Source organism: Oryctolagus cuniculus, chromosome 2 (assembly GCF_051225735.1).
Source record: "Oryctolagus cuniculus isolate XC-2025 breed Fujian yellow rabbit chromosome 2, ASM5122573v1, whole genome shotgun sequence".
Classification (NCBI taxonomy): Eukaryota; Metazoa; Chordata; class Mammalia; order Lagomorpha; family Leporidae; genus Oryctolagus; species Oryctolagus cuniculus.
Genome location: NC_142868.1, coordinates 64180224 through 64197380, shown reverse-complemented (window position 1 = coordinate 64197380; position 17157 = coordinate 64180224). Strand labels below are relative to the sequence as shown.

The following is a 17157-nucleotide window of genomic DNA, read 5'->3' as shown; positions in this document are numbered from 1 at the left end:
CTCATGGGCTCTTCAGCCATATCCGAATGCCTTAAGGGCTGATTCTGAGGCCAGAGTGTTATTTAGGACGTCTGCCATTCTATGAGTCTACTGTGTATCCTGCTTCCCATGATGGATCGTTCTCTCCCTTTTTGATTCTATCAGCTAGTATTAGCAGACACTAGACTTGTTTGTGTGATCCCTTTGACTCTTAGACATATCAGTGTGATCAATTGTGAACTGAAATTGATCACTTGGACTAGTGCAATGGCATTGGTACATGCCACCTTGATGGGATTGTATTGGGATCCCCTGGCAAGTTTCTAACTCCACCATTTGGGGCAAGTCCGACTGAGCATGTTCCAAATTGTACATCTCCTCCCTCTCTTATTCCCATTCTTATATTTAACAGAGATCACTTTTCAGTTAAAATTTAAACACCTAAGAATAATTGTGTGTTAATCACAGAGTTCAATCAATAGTACTAGAACAAAACAAAGAGAAAATACTAAAATGGATAAAGTATTACATTGTATATCAACAGTCAGAACAAGAACTGATCAAGTCACTGTTTCTCATAGTGTCCATTTCACTTCAACAGGTTTCATCTGAATTTCTCTTGAAAGAACTACTTTGTCTCAGCTGCTCTTCCCAAGTTGGTCTGCCATGCTTTCCACTGAATACTTGTTGGCATGTTGGCAAGAAGGAAGGGCTGTGCCTTTCCTTTGATTGAATGGGAATCACATTTTCCACTTTCCTTCATTCTAAAACTTAGCTTTTATGTGTTTAAGGAGAGCTTTTACCTCCACATGTCCAAATACTCCCATCTGTTATTACAAGGGGCAATAATAGTTGTACAACAATATTGTTAAAGCATCTGATATATATGGATCACTATGCCAAGAAAAGTAGATTTAGGATAACACTGCTACTTTGGAAATAGGACAAAAGAATTAGAAGATAAATACTAAGAAGAAGGATCAAATAAATTGCTATTATTTCTCTAAAGAACAAATAAAAGATGTTGCCTACTAGAATTATGAATGATTTTATGGAAGATATTTAATACTTCTTCTACATATCCATGTTTGCCACACATTTTTGGGGCTGAATGTAGAACAGAGGCTGGATTACAGTGAATTTCTGGTAACAAGGGTTGTTAGTGAAAAGTGCTGGTGAGAAAGAATAGGGAGTCTCATTCTTTGAATACACAAGCATACTAAAATACATATATATACACATAAACGTATATATACTGAACAGGAAGTGTATCTGCCTGGGGGAGTGAGTGGAGTCCTGCCAAGGGCATGGTCTGACCTACTAACCTCTGGGTGGCTTTCTCAGGTTTTAGGACTGTGCTTCTACAAATTTATGATTTCTTGAGCTTTATTCACCCCTATCTCTTGTTTGTTGGTGAAAAGCATACCCAGGGATCTTTATTCAGCTGGAGGGACTGCTAATTGATTTTTTTTAAAATGCATTTTGTCCCCGGTCACTAATTGACTGATGGAACAGCTGCTGGTCTGACAAAAACCAGGCTGAAAAGCAGTTCCCACTATGGGGTCGTCTGTTACTAAACATGACTGCTTTTCCTTATCAATCGCAAGAGTATACCCGGAGATCACAGTTGTGTTTTAAGAGTATTCTTCAGGGTCTTTAAAATAATGCTAACTTGGGCAACCATTAGGTAAAGGTGAATTCACCTCAGTATATTATGTAAAGTCCGTTATTACTGAGTAGTTCTCAGGAGTTCAAAACTGTCAGCTTGATTATTAATAATTCTTTAGATACTGAAAATTCCTAATTTGAATGAGATGTGGGATGCCAGCTGAATAATAACAAAAATGACTATTTTTGTTATAGCCCAGGAATCAGATGGACTGAGTTGACATTGCTCTTATGATACTATATATTTGACTACAGGGTAAGAAATTGTATCTTTTTCTAAAAGAAATTTATAGTTAATAGTATATGGTAATAATCAACAATTTGGTAACACTGGCTAAAAACAATAGTTAGCATGACACTAGTAAATAAAAAAATGACAGTGATTTATAAAAATAAAATCTCATATATAAATATCAAATTCAAGTACATAATTATAAATTCAGCAAATATTATGTCTATTTTGTACATGATAGAATGAAATGAAACCAGGATTCCAGCATTCTGAAACAACCAACTGATTGGGCATATGTCTTGGTAGCCATAGGAGTAAGAAACAGAAAAATATTGTCTTCAGCAACATGAGACAGAGAGAGAGAGAGAGAGAGAGAGAGAGAGCGAGCAATAGGTGTATTTTTTATTTTTTAGTCAGCCAAACCTCACTAGACGTAGCTTCCTGCAAATTATCATGGCTAGCAGGGCGTGCAAGTCAATGTCAGTGTCTTCATTGATTTTTAGTTGATTTTCAGTTCTTTCTGAGTTCCTGTGGTTCTAGCTATAGAGATTAGTTTGGGGTATATCCAGACCAATCTATAAAAGTCTGCTTTTCTCTTATCTTTTCTCTGCTACCTAGGTAACCTGTAACTGGACTGGAAATCAGGAGACCTGATTTTAGGCTTCATTTCTAATTCTGTTGCTATGTGATGTAACCTTGACAGAGCTATCTAAAATCGCTGTGCCTAAGTTGACCTGTTTGTAAAATGGTTGTAGTAGTTTATTTGGGCTGACATGATAAAATACCATGGAATTGGTGGCTTATTCATGACAGAAATTTATTTCTCTCAATTCTTGAATCTGGGAAGTCCGAGATTAAACCACTCCCTGGTTTGTAGTTGGTGGTCTGCTCGCTGTGTCCTCAGAGGATGGTGGGGGCCAGAAACTCTCTGGGGTGTCTTTTACAGGGGCATTAACCCCATTCAGGGATGCTCCACCATCATGATGTAGTTACCCCCAGGAGGCCCCACTTAAAATGAACTGGAGGGTTATGATTTCTATATACAAATTTTGGAGAGACAAAAACATTCAGTCTATTTTATTGGTTCTCTTTTTTAAAAAAATTAAAAATTAGTGGCTTTATTATGAAAGTAGTAAACAGTGTCATTCATCTTTATAATCAGTTCAGAATTTGATAGTGTAATTCAATTTGGTACCATTCAGGGAGCATTTATGGAGTACCTGCTGTACACAAGCTACTGCACAAAACTATATACAAACAACACATTCAAATGCATGCATACAGAGAAGCCTTATATACTACCATATGAGCTAAATTAAAGTAAATTTTCCCAGTTGAAGGGATGGGGGGGAGGCTTGAGCATCCAGTACCTTTGTCTGCTTTCTTGTATCTTGACTGCCTTTGGGGTACTTGATGAAACCCCTGAGTGACAGGGATAACCTTTGAAGACCAAAGATTTGATGGTCTACATGCTACCTGCCAACCTCAAGATACAGTCAAGTTAGCTAAAAGTTCCCTTATGATCCAGAAAGCATTGTGCTTATTTTCATACCCAGAACAAAAGCCATCTGCAAAATCAGCTGGAACATATTAAGAATCAACCCAGCACACAAAAGTCACTCTATGTTTTATCTGGATTCACTGGAGCAAAGTTATTTGTAGGTATGTGTATGTGCATTTTTCAGGTATGTGTCTTTAACTAGATGGTAACAGGAAAATGCGAAGAAGACCACATGGAACAATTCAGAATTTGATAGTGCAATTCAATTTGGTTTCATTCAGGGAGCATTTATGGAATACCTGCTGTACACAAGCTACTGCACAAAACTATATACAGATAAAACAACTCAGGATGATAAAGATGAATGGCATACCCTAGTCTCTGTTTCTGAAACACTTCCTGTCAGAGATTTTAAACTTTTTTTTATATTTTAATTATAAGGTACCCAGGGGAAAACTGGGTTGAAGTTCACAGAATCAATCAAGCAAGCACTAACTGTCATTGAATAGGTCACATGTCTTATGGCCACGTGTAGGCAATGTGTACCACAGGGCAGCTAGAGCTGTGCCTGAATGGAGAACTGTTTTGCCCTCCTTGTTGACGAATGTCGATCCATCTATACTAATGGATTTAGCATGAGAGGAAGGAAGGTGGGGGTCGGGAAGTGAGAGTCACTCAATCTCAGACTTCCATCCTTTATAAATATTAATGCTGTCTTCAACCAGTGCAAGTTGGCACAATATAGCCTAAAAGCTTAATACAAGAAAAATAGTTCAGATGCTTCCTTATGATATATTCATTGACATCAAGCACCTAATGGTCTCATATTACATCATGTGTCTGTTTTTATCCAATAAGGAAGAATTTCCTTTTAGTGTGAATTAGTCACAGTGTGTGTTCCCCCACAGTGTATAATTTTAATTTTAAAATATTTTTTCTATTTATTGATCCACATTAATCCTGAATGAAAACAGACTTAGTTTGTTTGTAGGAATTAATTTATTTTATGAATTTTTAAAAAATGAGCATTTCTTTTAATAGTAAATATTCCTTTGTATTTTTAATTAAATCACGGAACTTGTATTCTTATAGCCAACAATGTACAGTGGGAACTCAGAAGCTTTGTGACCATTTCTTTGTCTGGTTAGCAGTTTCATTCCGAATTTCTGTGTGACACAAGAGTTACAAGTTCAAGAAAAAAACAAAAAACAAAAAAGTGTGTTCTTATACTTCCTCCTGGATCAAGCACACTTTGGTAGAACTCAAAATATTCACTTAAAATATTAGGTTTATCTTAAAGAATCAACACCCAGGGAGGTTATGCAACTTGAGAAAAAGTACTTGGTGAAAAATTGGCCAAATTTGCAACTTCCAAGCCCTGCTGCCTCTGAGTGTAGTATTCTTTACATTCAAAAGATGTCTTTTACATTCCCCAGAGCCATAATCTGTGAGTTAGAGCCCCATTTTATCTCTTAGAGCGCTCCAACCAAAAATAAAACAAAAGATTAAGCAAGTTTTTGCAACTATAACCTAATTCTACTGCAGTTTGCCAGTGCATTTCGCCTTTCATTTGCCCTTCAATCTTCCTTACTCAAAAGCAAACTCAAACAGAGCTGATGCCAGGAATAAAGTAAAAATCCAAGAGAAAACATTTTCCTAGAAAAGCCCCTAAAACAAATTTAAATGAAAACAATTGAATATGCTTCAGTTCTGCTCACCTCTCTTCCTCAATCAGAGCTTGCTCTCCTGTTCTCTCCTGCAATATTAAAGGATCTGAACATGATGGCAGATACACGATGCATCAAGAAGAGACACAGAGGGTAGGAAATTTCTTCTTTTCTCCCACTCCGTCCCTCTTGTTAATCTGAAGAGATTTTAGAATTTGTGAATGCAGTGCATCAGGTAAGAGTCTTCACTGTGTTCGTGCAGTGGGCAGGAGTTTCAGGAGTGGCATGTTAACTTGTGCAGCCTCTGGGGAGATGCCAAGTGCATGGCATACTGTGTAGGATGCCAGGGTGGGCTTCTCTGGGAGACCTATGTCAAGGTCAGACCCCAGCTGGGAGGTGAATAGTAATTCTTGCTCAAAGTCTCATTTTTTAATAGTGTACTATTTACATCTAGATACATTCAACAAACAAAACCTCCAACCACTCTAACTTTAAATGCCAACTAGTTCAAAGGAGTAACTAGTTATATTCTGCTATGATGTCTAATTTTACAAGATATTATTAAGACTACAGTTCAGTTTTTAGTAAGTTCTCAAAGTTAGAGAGAAGAGTTTGCTAAGATAAACATTTAGAAGGTTTAGTGGATGATTTTCAGGATGCAGATTTCTCTTTTTGGGGGCAAAAGGAAGCAAAGCATAAAGAGAAATGGTTTTTAATACTGGGTAGAAGAATGCAATATATATGAACAAAATAGATGCTTCATTTGAGTTAGTATTTACATGTTTTGTTAGCTCAAATAATATATGTTTTTCATTATTACAGTAAAATTAAAGAATGGGCACTCAGCTATCTTTAAATTTTCATATTGCTCACGCTAGTTTAGGCATGCCAAATCACTTTGGTATAATAAATTCCTACATGAGGATTGCATGGATACTAAAAGACATTATAATATTTTTCTTTTAAATATGAATTGAAGAAAAATATTAATAGGTAGTTACATTTTTATGTTAGTCATTATTAGAATTTACTAATGAGAAATGTGACATGCTATTTCCTACTGCTTTAATATGTTATATATTATAAAGTGTTTTTCTACATTATAGGCGTTAATTGCATAAGGTTAAAAAAATCCCTCACAATTTCTTGTGATTTATGGGCCTGCGATGGTGACGAGGTGTGGGAGAACTTGGGTTTTTGTGGACTTGTGCGGGGAAAAGATGTGTGAAAAGTAGAGGAAGCCCAATTAGAGAAAGGTGCTAAGAAAAAATTTTCAAAATCTCTCCTTCTGGGAGGCAGGCATCTCTTCTGGATGACAAATGCCTGGAGTTCTCAGTTCTATGAAAATAGAGTGCTTACTCCTGGCCTCTTCTCCTTGCATCACGTAGGTAGCCTAAGCTGTGGAAGGAACCCATCTGGAGAGAAGGCTGTGGTTTCACACAGCCAACAACATTCTCTGCCTCCCTTTCCTCTTCCTCTCTCTTTCTGGATGGCAAACAGTGTTCAGATGACAGATTTTGGAGAACTGTCTTTCGGGGGTCAATCCTCGAGCAGTGACAGGGTACCGGTGTTCCGGATGCTTCTGTGCGCGGCGCCATTCGGTTCAGGAGGTTGCTTGGCTGTCAGTGCATCGCTGAGCTCCAAGAAGGCTTTTATTGTTCACTCAGTTTTAATGGAGAAACTTAGAGGATTTTGCCACCTTGCGAGGTAAATTTGACATAAATGCCTCGTGATTGAGATGTGAGAGATATTTCCCTTGGGAATTGACATAAATCTCATTAGTAGGCTGCTCCTCTCAGGTATCACGGTCAAACAACGCAAATCTTCACCAGGCGTCTTTGTAAATGAGAAAGTAAGTGCATTCTTAATGTGATTCATGACATTAGATACAGGAGGGCCCTTCAACATGTTCGTGGGAAAACGAAAGTGAAAGAAGTTGATTTGGGTACAAAAATTTCTGAAATTCATATGCAGGTTTTTTAGAATGTGCGTTTTCCAGGAATTTTTGAAGACCTTGTATTTATACTTTATTGTGTCATCCCTCATTAGACTTGTTAACTTTAACAGCATCCTTTTAATTGTTTCAAGATGAGCAAATAAGGTTAAATAAGGAGAAATGGGGAAAAATTGCAGCTTAAATGAACCAAAGAGAGGTACAATATTTTAGCCCAGTTAATGGGAGTGGAAAAACCATCTTGAGAAACCAATCTGTGAGTGGTTGCTGCTGATTTTGAAAAGCAGCTCCTTGACAAGAACCAAATCAATGCTATCTCTAAAAAATCTAATCTGAAGGCAAAACAGATTTGTTAGTGATTATTAAAACAATTGCCACCTTCTGGTGCAAAGTGATGTCAACAGTGAACAATCAAGTAATGCCCTTTGCTTTGGTACAGTCAAGCACTCAAAGCTACCGTGAAATAGGATTGGACGGGACCTTTCATTTCATATGAGAATTAATTCTCTAAATGCAGTGGAGAGGAGGCAGCTTATTTTTTCTCCCCAGCAAGCAGCTAGAGATGAGTCGGTGGGAAGCCACATGTATGTATCTGTTTTACTTATTTCTTGGTGTGTGCATGTACATGCTACCAAGTATCAGGGAAATTTGTTAATACAGCTTCATCAAAAAAGAAAAAATTGGCCAATTTCCCCAAAGGTTTATGGTTTTAAAAAATTACAATTTTACATCTAAGTTGTTTGATAAGGATTGAGCTAAAGGTCATGTTTGTCCAATTGCAGCAAAAGCTTTCCAGCTGCTTTGGTATTCTCTATGAGAGAGATGATCTATCCTGGGCTTACTGAGCTCTCTCTAGGAAGAGTCTGTTCACATGCAATTTGTGGCAAACTTCACTTATGAAGAACGTCTACTCTCCTCAGCAAAGTCAAGTTAGTAGCCTCACAGAAGAGAAATGCCAGATACATCCAATTCTTGAATACCCTGCACTGTCTACTATCTATTCTGAAATGAATAATCCTATAACTTAGTATCTTGTATTTAAGTATTTATTGCCCTTAAGTGGATTTGAAGTAGAGAGACAAATATTAATTCCATGACTTGTCCATAAATTTCTGCCTTGGCATCCCACAAAATTATCCTTTGTGCAAAACCCATTACCAATGCTTCTAATTGAAAAAATTCTGCACATTCAGTGTTCCATGAGCTTCTACAATTGATAAAGCAAATACAAGACTTAAAAAAAATCGAAGATTAGGTGTTCAATAACATTTCTTCTCCATCAGATTGCTTTTTTCCTATGTACAAAATTCTGATTTGATTTTTCAATTATTCAGAATGTCAAAATGATAGATATAAGAGAAAAACCAACTAACCAGGGAAATCTCTGCATAATAATATTCAATATAAAGATTCAGAATGATACTTTGTGATGGAATAAACTTTCCCTTGTTCTGCCTCATTAGGGTTCTCCCAATTTGACCCAATCCAAACCTATTACTTAATATATATCTAACAGTAAAACTGCATCAATGTTCACTAGTACAATAGAAGCTAAATGAGCAATTTCAGATAATTTAATTAAGTTGTAGGTCTTCTAATATGATTCCATAAGTATGTGAACTTTTAACTTGTGTTAACTCAATTTCCTTATGCTTTCATTTACCATTTGTTGGGGACATTACAGTGATTAGCCAAAGTCCTTCCAGCTCCTAATGTTCTCCATAAATTTTGATTTAAATTGACTGTCACTTTCTCACTATAATAAAGTAGATAGTTGACATCTCAAAAAAGAGAACCGATCTAGTATATTATGTTGTCAAAGAGTGGAATTTTTTCCCTTTCGCACAAAGTCCACATAAAATACACCTTAGTAAAAACCATTGGAAGTAGTGAGAATGAAGTGAGTCAATTACCACAGATCCTTAGACATGCCCACACTTTAGCATGTCTTGAGAAAACTAGAATCTCATCAACCCTCATTATTGAAAACACACATGCTATCAAATTCCCATCTAATTGTGTATTTGGTAGCTACCGATGTCTAGTTATTTGTTTTGTCCACATCCGAGAACTCTTTATTAAGATAGGAAAGTAGCAGCTAGTATACTTTAGGTCAGAGATAAAACTTGGCCAAGTGAACTAAGACTCAGATACATCATTTTCTAAGTTCAGATATCTGAAGGAGCAAATTATAAAATTGTGCTTTGAAATTTTTCAATAAATATACTTCTTTTTGAAGATAGCCCCAAGAGAGTAAAAATATATTCCCATGAATATAATATTTAACTCAATAAAATGATTAGTACCAATAGAATCTCTCCATCAATAAAAGTTTGTTATCACCAGTTACTGTCCTCAAAGCAATCCAGACCATCCAAAAATGAGACTTCAGTTCAATGTCCACATTGACCTAAAAAAACCTGAGGAATGTGAACAGATATTTTTTTTCTGGGATCAACAATAGAATTTCTGCACTGGGTAGGTCAACAAACCCATGGGAATTCAAGTATCAAAAAAGTTGTGCGATAGGCACCTGCAAGGGGCAAGACGTGTGTGTACCCCCAGTTAATGGCTTTCCCATTAGACCACTGCATTTGCAATGTGTTTGGCTCTAGCCTTCTCAGCAGTGATAGCTTTCTCTAAGGTACCTTTTGTCCACAAAATGCAGCACTCCATTCCAGGCCCTTCTCAGCACCTACTCAAGGTGGATATGACTTTAGGCAATAGTAAGATTCACGTATTTTTCAGGAGCTTACTATATACTAAGGAATTTGAATGTACTTTTTTCATTTATTGGTACAGTTATAGAATTAACAGTCATCACAATTCCCCTTTTACAACTGAGGCAGCTAAGGCACAGTGAAATCAATTAAACCACCAAAGCTGGCAAAGCAAGGAAGCCCAACTTTGGAATCAATGTTCTTAGTGGTTATACTACATTCGCCTGGCTACAGCCATGGTTCACCTGCTGGTCTGTCTTATAGTAAGGCTGTCACACTTTTTATGAATAATGAATATTTGAACATAAATCTTTTCTTGTTATACAAACAGTATGTGACTGACGATATAGAAAATACAAACCATACAAAAGAAGAAAATAAAAACCAAAATCTCACTATTTAGAGATTTACTACTTTTAGGATTTTCCTTTATACTCAAGTCCTTTTCCTATGTGTTTTAAAAATAAAAATTTAAATATACTAAGCATTTTCTTTTGAATTCAGTATTTGATTTAATAATTTAACATGGACACCTTCTGATATCTTTCTATAATGTCATTTTTAATGATTGTATAGTTGAGTGTTTTGATTTTGAAAGTAGCCATTTTGCAGCACCATGTCTCAATATGAATTTCTCATTTGATCTTGGGTGGAACTATTTCCATGTCCTCATTTCTAGAGAGTTGTAAAATGTGGATTATGCAGAGATGGGAGGTGATTAATACATTGCAAGGACACACACAGGATGTACACATATCTGAGGCTCACTATTCATGCTTCTTCCCCCTTTTTCTCCAGCAGTATCTCCGCATGGTGAAGACAGTTGAATAGCTTTACATGGAAGAATTTTGTAAATGGCTACCCCTGGGGAAAGGGGTACAATAATTGGCTGGTAGTGAAAGACAGTGAGGCTTGGGAGGAAGGGGCAAGCGGTTCTTGACCTTTCGTGGAGAGCCTTGGCCTCTGGAGTTTCTTCTGCTTTCCTCGCTAGCTGTGCCTGAGGGTAAAGGGTGAATGTGACATCTTCACCAGGGCCTCCCTGGTCAAGTGCAATCAGATTGACTGAAAGCTCTGAGAACTGAACAAAATTTCCCGACATGGGCAGCACCTGCTGGCCACAGAAATGACTGATGAAGAGTCACTCTGCACTATTACTGGACAATTGTTTCAACATCTCATTTAAAACTGCAGTAAGTTAAGGTGGTTTTTGAATTATGCATTAAACTCAACTTCTAAATATAGCTTTGGTTGAATTTTTCAGCTAAATGTCTCTAAAACATCAATGTCCACAAGTCATAGCTCTTGCTCTCTTATTTTGCTGGTCTAGTTGTCACTTCCTATAACTTTTTACCCTTGACACTGGCATTCTGGCACCCAATATTGAACCTTCAATATTAAACCACCTTGTACCTCCTTGCTCTTCATTTTTTGTCTTGAGTCATGAAAACCACCCAGATCTCCAATTTTCCTTAAAGTACATGAACTCTGCCTGCAATTTTGACGAAGCACAAATTGTTACTCATTGTCCAGTGGGGAACACTTAGCTCTATCAACATTTCTCTAGTATCAAAGCCTCAGTTATACTCTCACTAATAATCACTAATGGAAGTTGTGGTGTTCACTGCAATCTTCAGATTCATCAAGACCAGTGCTCAAAATACTCCCTGGGGGCTTAGCTGCTGGTGCCAAGAGGAGGTCCTGATGCCTGAATCTATCCTCCTTTCCACAAAATCTCCCCATTCTTCCCTGCCCCATCTGCTCATCCATTCATTTCTAAGACAAATAATCAATTTCAAACATGTTTTGCTAAACTTGCCTCCAAATATTTAAAAAAAAATCTTCTTCTCTATGTCTTTTCTCTGCTCCTCATTCGCAAGCTCAGATCTTATGCATCTATCACTTGGATTTCTGCAGTAGCATAGCAACCAGGCTCCTTATTTTGACAGTTCCTCCTCAAGTCAGTTTTCCATAACAACCAGAGAGATAATTTTGCAAGCATGAAAGAGATTATTTTATAAAACATAAAAGTAGTCATGTGAAATATTTTTAAAATATATATTTATATATTTAAGTTAATTAGAGGCAGAGAAAGAGAAAGAGGGAGAGAGACACACAGAGAGAGGAGGGGGAATGACAACATCTGCTGGTTTACTCCCTAAATACTCACAACAGCTGGGACTGGGCCAGGGTCAAAGCCTGGAGAGGAGAAGTCAATTTAGGTTTGCCAAGGAGGTGACAGAATCCCAACTACCTGAGCCATCACTGCCACCCCTGGGGTCTGCATTCACAGGACAGTGGATCAGAAGCTGGAGGTGGGTATTCAACCCAGGTATTCTGATATGGGACACGAGAGTCTTAACAGCTAGGTTAAATAGCCAGTTCTCCTGTGAAATCTTTATGTGGCCTATGAATAGGGAGCCGATACATTCCAGTTGGCTTGAACTGCACCAGTTTTTGCTTGTTGTAATGATTAATAATACATCTTCTGCTCTCCAGAGTGTTCTCCTTTAGAAAATAAATGATATGGTCCTATTACTTATGGGACCATAACCAAAACCTAACTAGCCCTTATCTAGCTGAATAGCTGTGTTAAAGTCATGTTGCCCTTGCAATGTCTCCTCCCACCCAGGATCTTTGCTCATGGTGTTCTCTCTTTGTGGAATGTGATTTAAATTGTTTCTCCCTTCTATCTAGTTTTCATTCATTCTTCAACTCCCAATAGCATACAAGCTCCAAGAAGGCAAGGACTTCTGTTTGTTTAGACTGTTACCATCTTCAAGTACCTGGCAGGCAACAGATGGGGAGTTCACAGTGAAAGCTCTTGAATGGGGCCAGGAAGCTGTACAGAGGACTTCAGTGTAAGGTTGAAATATTTGTAGTTCACTAACTAGGCAGTGGGGAAACCTTGAAGTGTCTTGTCCAGGGCAATATCATGAAAAAAGGAAACAGAATGTTCGAGTTGGAGTCTGATGATCTGGAATGGGAGAAAATCTGGGAGATCACAGAGATAGTCAATTGAAAAAGACAAGAGAATTGGAGATGCCAGTGCAAATGTAGCCTGTAGTCAAACACATGGTATTTGAACATATAAAACAATTAGTTGTTCACAATTATGAAAAAAGATGTTGTACATAACAGTCCAGGTTTTTGTCAATTCTTAAAGAATCAGAATCCTGGTAGCGTAGGGCCTGTATTCCTGAATGGTGAGCCATGGGTTGCAGCAAAGTTATGCTGTGTAGAGCTGGCCAGAGCAGGCCCCATTCTGGCCATCTTCAATCATGCAACATAACCCTGGCAGACATCAGGGATCTATGGCCTGCTACACCATAATCTGCATGTAGAGTCTTGAACAGTCTTTAATTGGAATGGAGACACCACAGTCAGCTTGCTTTTCCTGTCCTCAACTTTCATCTATGGGCTGTTCTCTCTGAAGCTTTCTGAAGACCCACCTCTTTCATTTTTAAGCACTCGGGAATTCTTTTGTGTGTGTTAGATACTCTTAATTGGAGGATGACAGATCTTGCAGGTGAATATGTGACTTGAGGTCGTGATCTCTGATTTAATCCTATTGTGGCATATCTTTCTCTTTTCTCCCTCATTAATTTCTCACAGACCACATCTTACCTGCACACCGAACGTTCTGACCCTACCTGTCCCATTGCCTAATATTGTAGCTCCTGTCTACCTTTCTTGCTTAAACAATCACAACAGTTTTCATGCGTGCTTTTCATTAGAAACAAAAGTGTGTCTCACAAGAACATTTTTTTAGAGGGCAGCAGGTATTATGTTCCCAAGGGGATTGTTTAAATTTCTTCACACAAAGTTCTTCTGTCTTTGCCTTGCTGTTAAAAATAGGTTACACTGTCTTTCAGTTTAATTCTTGATGATATGTGATTCAAAGTGGGGGGAAGGGTTCAATCCTGTAAAAGAGCAGTTAATCTGTTGTCACTCCTTTTGAGCTGGGCTACTTCTCCCTGTCCCAGCCTGGGACACTGAGCTTACTCTTGACCCAGTGCTCCATAAACAGGGAGCAGACCTCACAAAGATTCTGCTGAGCAAGCATTATAGACACATGTCTATGGCTAAAGCCTGTCTGTGATCTGGTTACATGTGTTTTATGCTTCCAGGAAAACAATTTGGCTCTTGAAAGATAGTTTAGGCTGGAATTTTGTGTCATAAGCAAGCAGAGCTGGGATCATGCCAGAAGACAATAACTAATGTTTAGTATTTTATAAAAAATGCATATTATAGCATTTTGGGGCTGTTGAGTCTCCAAAATTTAGGGGAAAATCTTATCATAATTGGAAAAGACCCACCACAAACCTAACTTCATGACCTTAACATCTTCCTGCATTGCCTGCAAAGTGGAGGGGTTAAAATAGATGACCGTAAGGTGCTTTGGTGCCAACTGTGTGAATGAAAAGATGAATGGTGGGGTTGGGCGTGCCATAGGGAATCTAGGTTTTCATGATGTCTGAGCCAGATTGCCTGGACCAAGAAGCTGCTGAAAGCCTCACTTTCTTCCCAGGGTAAGGACTGAGATGGGGCAAAACTGAGCCGTTATGCAGGGAGCCTATGTGATAAAATGAATAAAAGCATGGGCTTGATACAGACAGGCTACAGTTCCAATTTGAGCTCTTTAACTTTTTGGTTGTATATCTACTTCTTTGCCTTTTGGTTTTCTCTCCTGTTGCATGATGCTGATAGCTACTGCGCTGGTCTGTTTGAGCTGTGATAACAAAATGCCAGGGCTGAGTGGCTTCAACAGTATGAATGTATTTTCTCACAGTTCTGAAGGTTGAAAGTCCAAGACTAAAGCGCTCCATCAGGCTTGGTTCCTGGTGGAGTTCTTGCACCAGCTTGCGGATGGTCACCTCTCTGTATCCCACACGGCCTTTCCTCTGTGCATCACACACACTCACACACATGTCTGGTACCTCTTCCTCTCCTTGTATGGATACAAATCTTAGTCAGTTAGGAATGCATCCTTAAGACCTTGTTTAACCTTAATTATCTCTCTAAAGATCCTATCTCAAATTACAGTGGTGTTGGAGTTAGGGCTTCAACATACGAACTTTGGGAGGACACAGTTCAGTCCCTAACACTGGACTCAGAGGGTGGATATAAACATGAGACCAAGTAAGATGTGGTGACATGTGCAAAGCATCTCACAAAATTCCTTGCTTATCACAGAGTCCTGTCTGGAACCACATATACAACCCAAAGAATACATCGCCTTTGGAAAGAGGTCAGGCCTCATGATGAGCTTAAGAAAAGAAAAAGGTTAAGCAGTAAGTGTTAACTTTGAAGTTTATTATGCAAGACTTCTGATTATGTCTACAATAAGGGTGCATATTTCTTGAAATATTATTTTGAACTCTTTATTGTTAAATGACCAAATGCTTAGAAATTTATTGGGTTGCTAGATTTAGTTAGTTTATATGGTTTTGTGATTGAGACCATTTTTCTAGGTCAAGCATGATTGACTGGGTAGTGAGGTACAGCCCACTGCCTATATCTGTACTTCTAAAGCTGGGGTCCTGCAGGAATGCACTGACTGGCAGGTGTCCATGTGACCTGGAGGCATAGTACTATCTCCAGCTCATCCAAGGCCTACTATTACACTTTATGAACAATGTTTATGCTATTGTTTCCCAGGAGAATTAATGGATAGCCAGCTTAAATATATAAGGCTGATAGTTAAAAAGAATTCCCCATAGTATTTGATAGTTGACAAGGACTCCAAAGGAAGACAAACAATAAGGAATATTTCATAGAAGAAGGACATACAGATTAGACAACTGCATAGCCATGTATGGAAGCCAGACATTGATGGAATTATATATAATTTTTACTGAAATGAGCCCCTAACACTGGCTCAGAGATGATTTTTTGTTGTCTTATAACATTTGAAAAATCTTTGGAATAAATTTCCATAGCCATCCAGTCAGATTTGAGACATACTGAAGAAGAGTAATTGCCCCCTCTCCCACCCAATGAGAAATGATTAAGAAGAAATATCAAGAATGTCAGCATCCACAGGCATGAAGAAGTATTGCTATTTGAGTTCAGAATAACGGGAATGGTCACAGAGCGGACCTAGCAAACTCTGACTGCTGCAGGGTTGCATGATTAAGAGGCATCCTGGAGGCAGCTGAGCAGGTGTTCTGATAATTACAATCGTTCACATCTGGAGATGTGTTGGGATGTTCCTTAGATAACTTAGACACGGCAACCCCGAGTGTGGGCTAGGTAATACTAAGCACCGTGTTAGGCACTGGACCAAATGAGGATGTTTGAATAATAAAATTCATGCACATTATTACTGGTATTGTAGCTCAATGGCTTTAACTGCTGCCTATGACACTGGCATTCCGTATGGGCACCGTTTCAGATCCTGGCTGTTCCACTTTCCATCTATGTCCCTGATAACATGCCTGGGAAAGCTGTGGAAGATGGCTCAAGTGCTTGGACCCCTGCATCCACTTGGGAGACCCAGATGGAGTTCCAGGCTTCTGGCTTCAGACTGACCCTACCCTGTCTGTGGAGGCTATTTGGGGAGTGATCTGGAAGATCTATGTGTCTCTTTCTCTTTGTCTGTCTCTCCCTCTCTGTAACTCTGCCTTTTAAATAAATAAATAAATAAATAAGTCTTTGAAAAAATAGTTTGTGCTTCCTGAATTTATTTTTGTAGTTTTTGTTTGTTTGTTTTTTTACTCTTGAGAAAAAGGGACCAATGCTTTGCCTGACTGAAGCTCTAGTGGCCGCAGATGGCTGTGAAGGTGGGGCCTTGGGTTTTTGGCCTCCCTGGCAAGAGAGAAGCTCAGGGCACTGACTGGAAAGGAAGTGAAAGGAAGCCTGATGTTCCAGGACTCTGGGAGGGCAGAGAGCCAACCATGCCAACAGAAGCACTGGATGGAGAAGTGCCCTAAAGGAGCCCAGAGTGGATTCAGAAGGTGAATGGGTAGAGTCCCAGAACAGGAGCATGGCCAGAGGTAATGTTTTGGAGTATACATTCCTCCATTATTGCAATTAAGAGAAACAAGCATCCTATCTCTGAAGGTAATTGAAACTAGTGACATTGTATCAACTTGGCTTCTTCTTCTCCTTTGTTGGATCTTAGATTTTTATATGGCTGATTTATCTGGTAGTGTTTTATCTTCATCTATATTTTTATTCAGTGTATACATGTATTCTTAATCTTCAATTCAAAACCTTTTATTTAGAAGGTATTATCTGAGCCTGTAGAGCTAAGCAAAAATAACTAAGATGCTTATTCTATGCATAAAGCATTTAGAATCAATGGAGAAACAGACATGAACATAACTTATAGTACATTGTCCGTGTCTCCAGGTGTCTCCTGCCTTCCACTACGGCCTCCACTCTGAAATTCAGCCATGTCAAATTCTTGAAGCTCTGTCAGATGTGGGGCTTTG

General features: G+C 38.5%; 1 long non-coding RNA gene across 1 annotated transcript in view; it reads left to right on the top strand.

Annotated features, from left to right (window-relative positions):
• Positions 1 to 16384, top strand: part of LOC138848473 (uncharacterized) — a 75497-nt gene extending 59113 nt beyond the window's left edge. Inside the window, exons 2-3 of the long non-coding RNA XR_011386291.2 lie at positions 14915 to 15012; positions 16116 to 16384. This is a non-coding gene — a long non-coding RNA (uncharacterized LOC138848473). The remainder of the gene's footprint in view (positions 1 to 14914; positions 15013 to 16115) is intronic.
• The last annotated feature ends 773 nt before the right edge of the window (positions 16385 to 17157 follow it).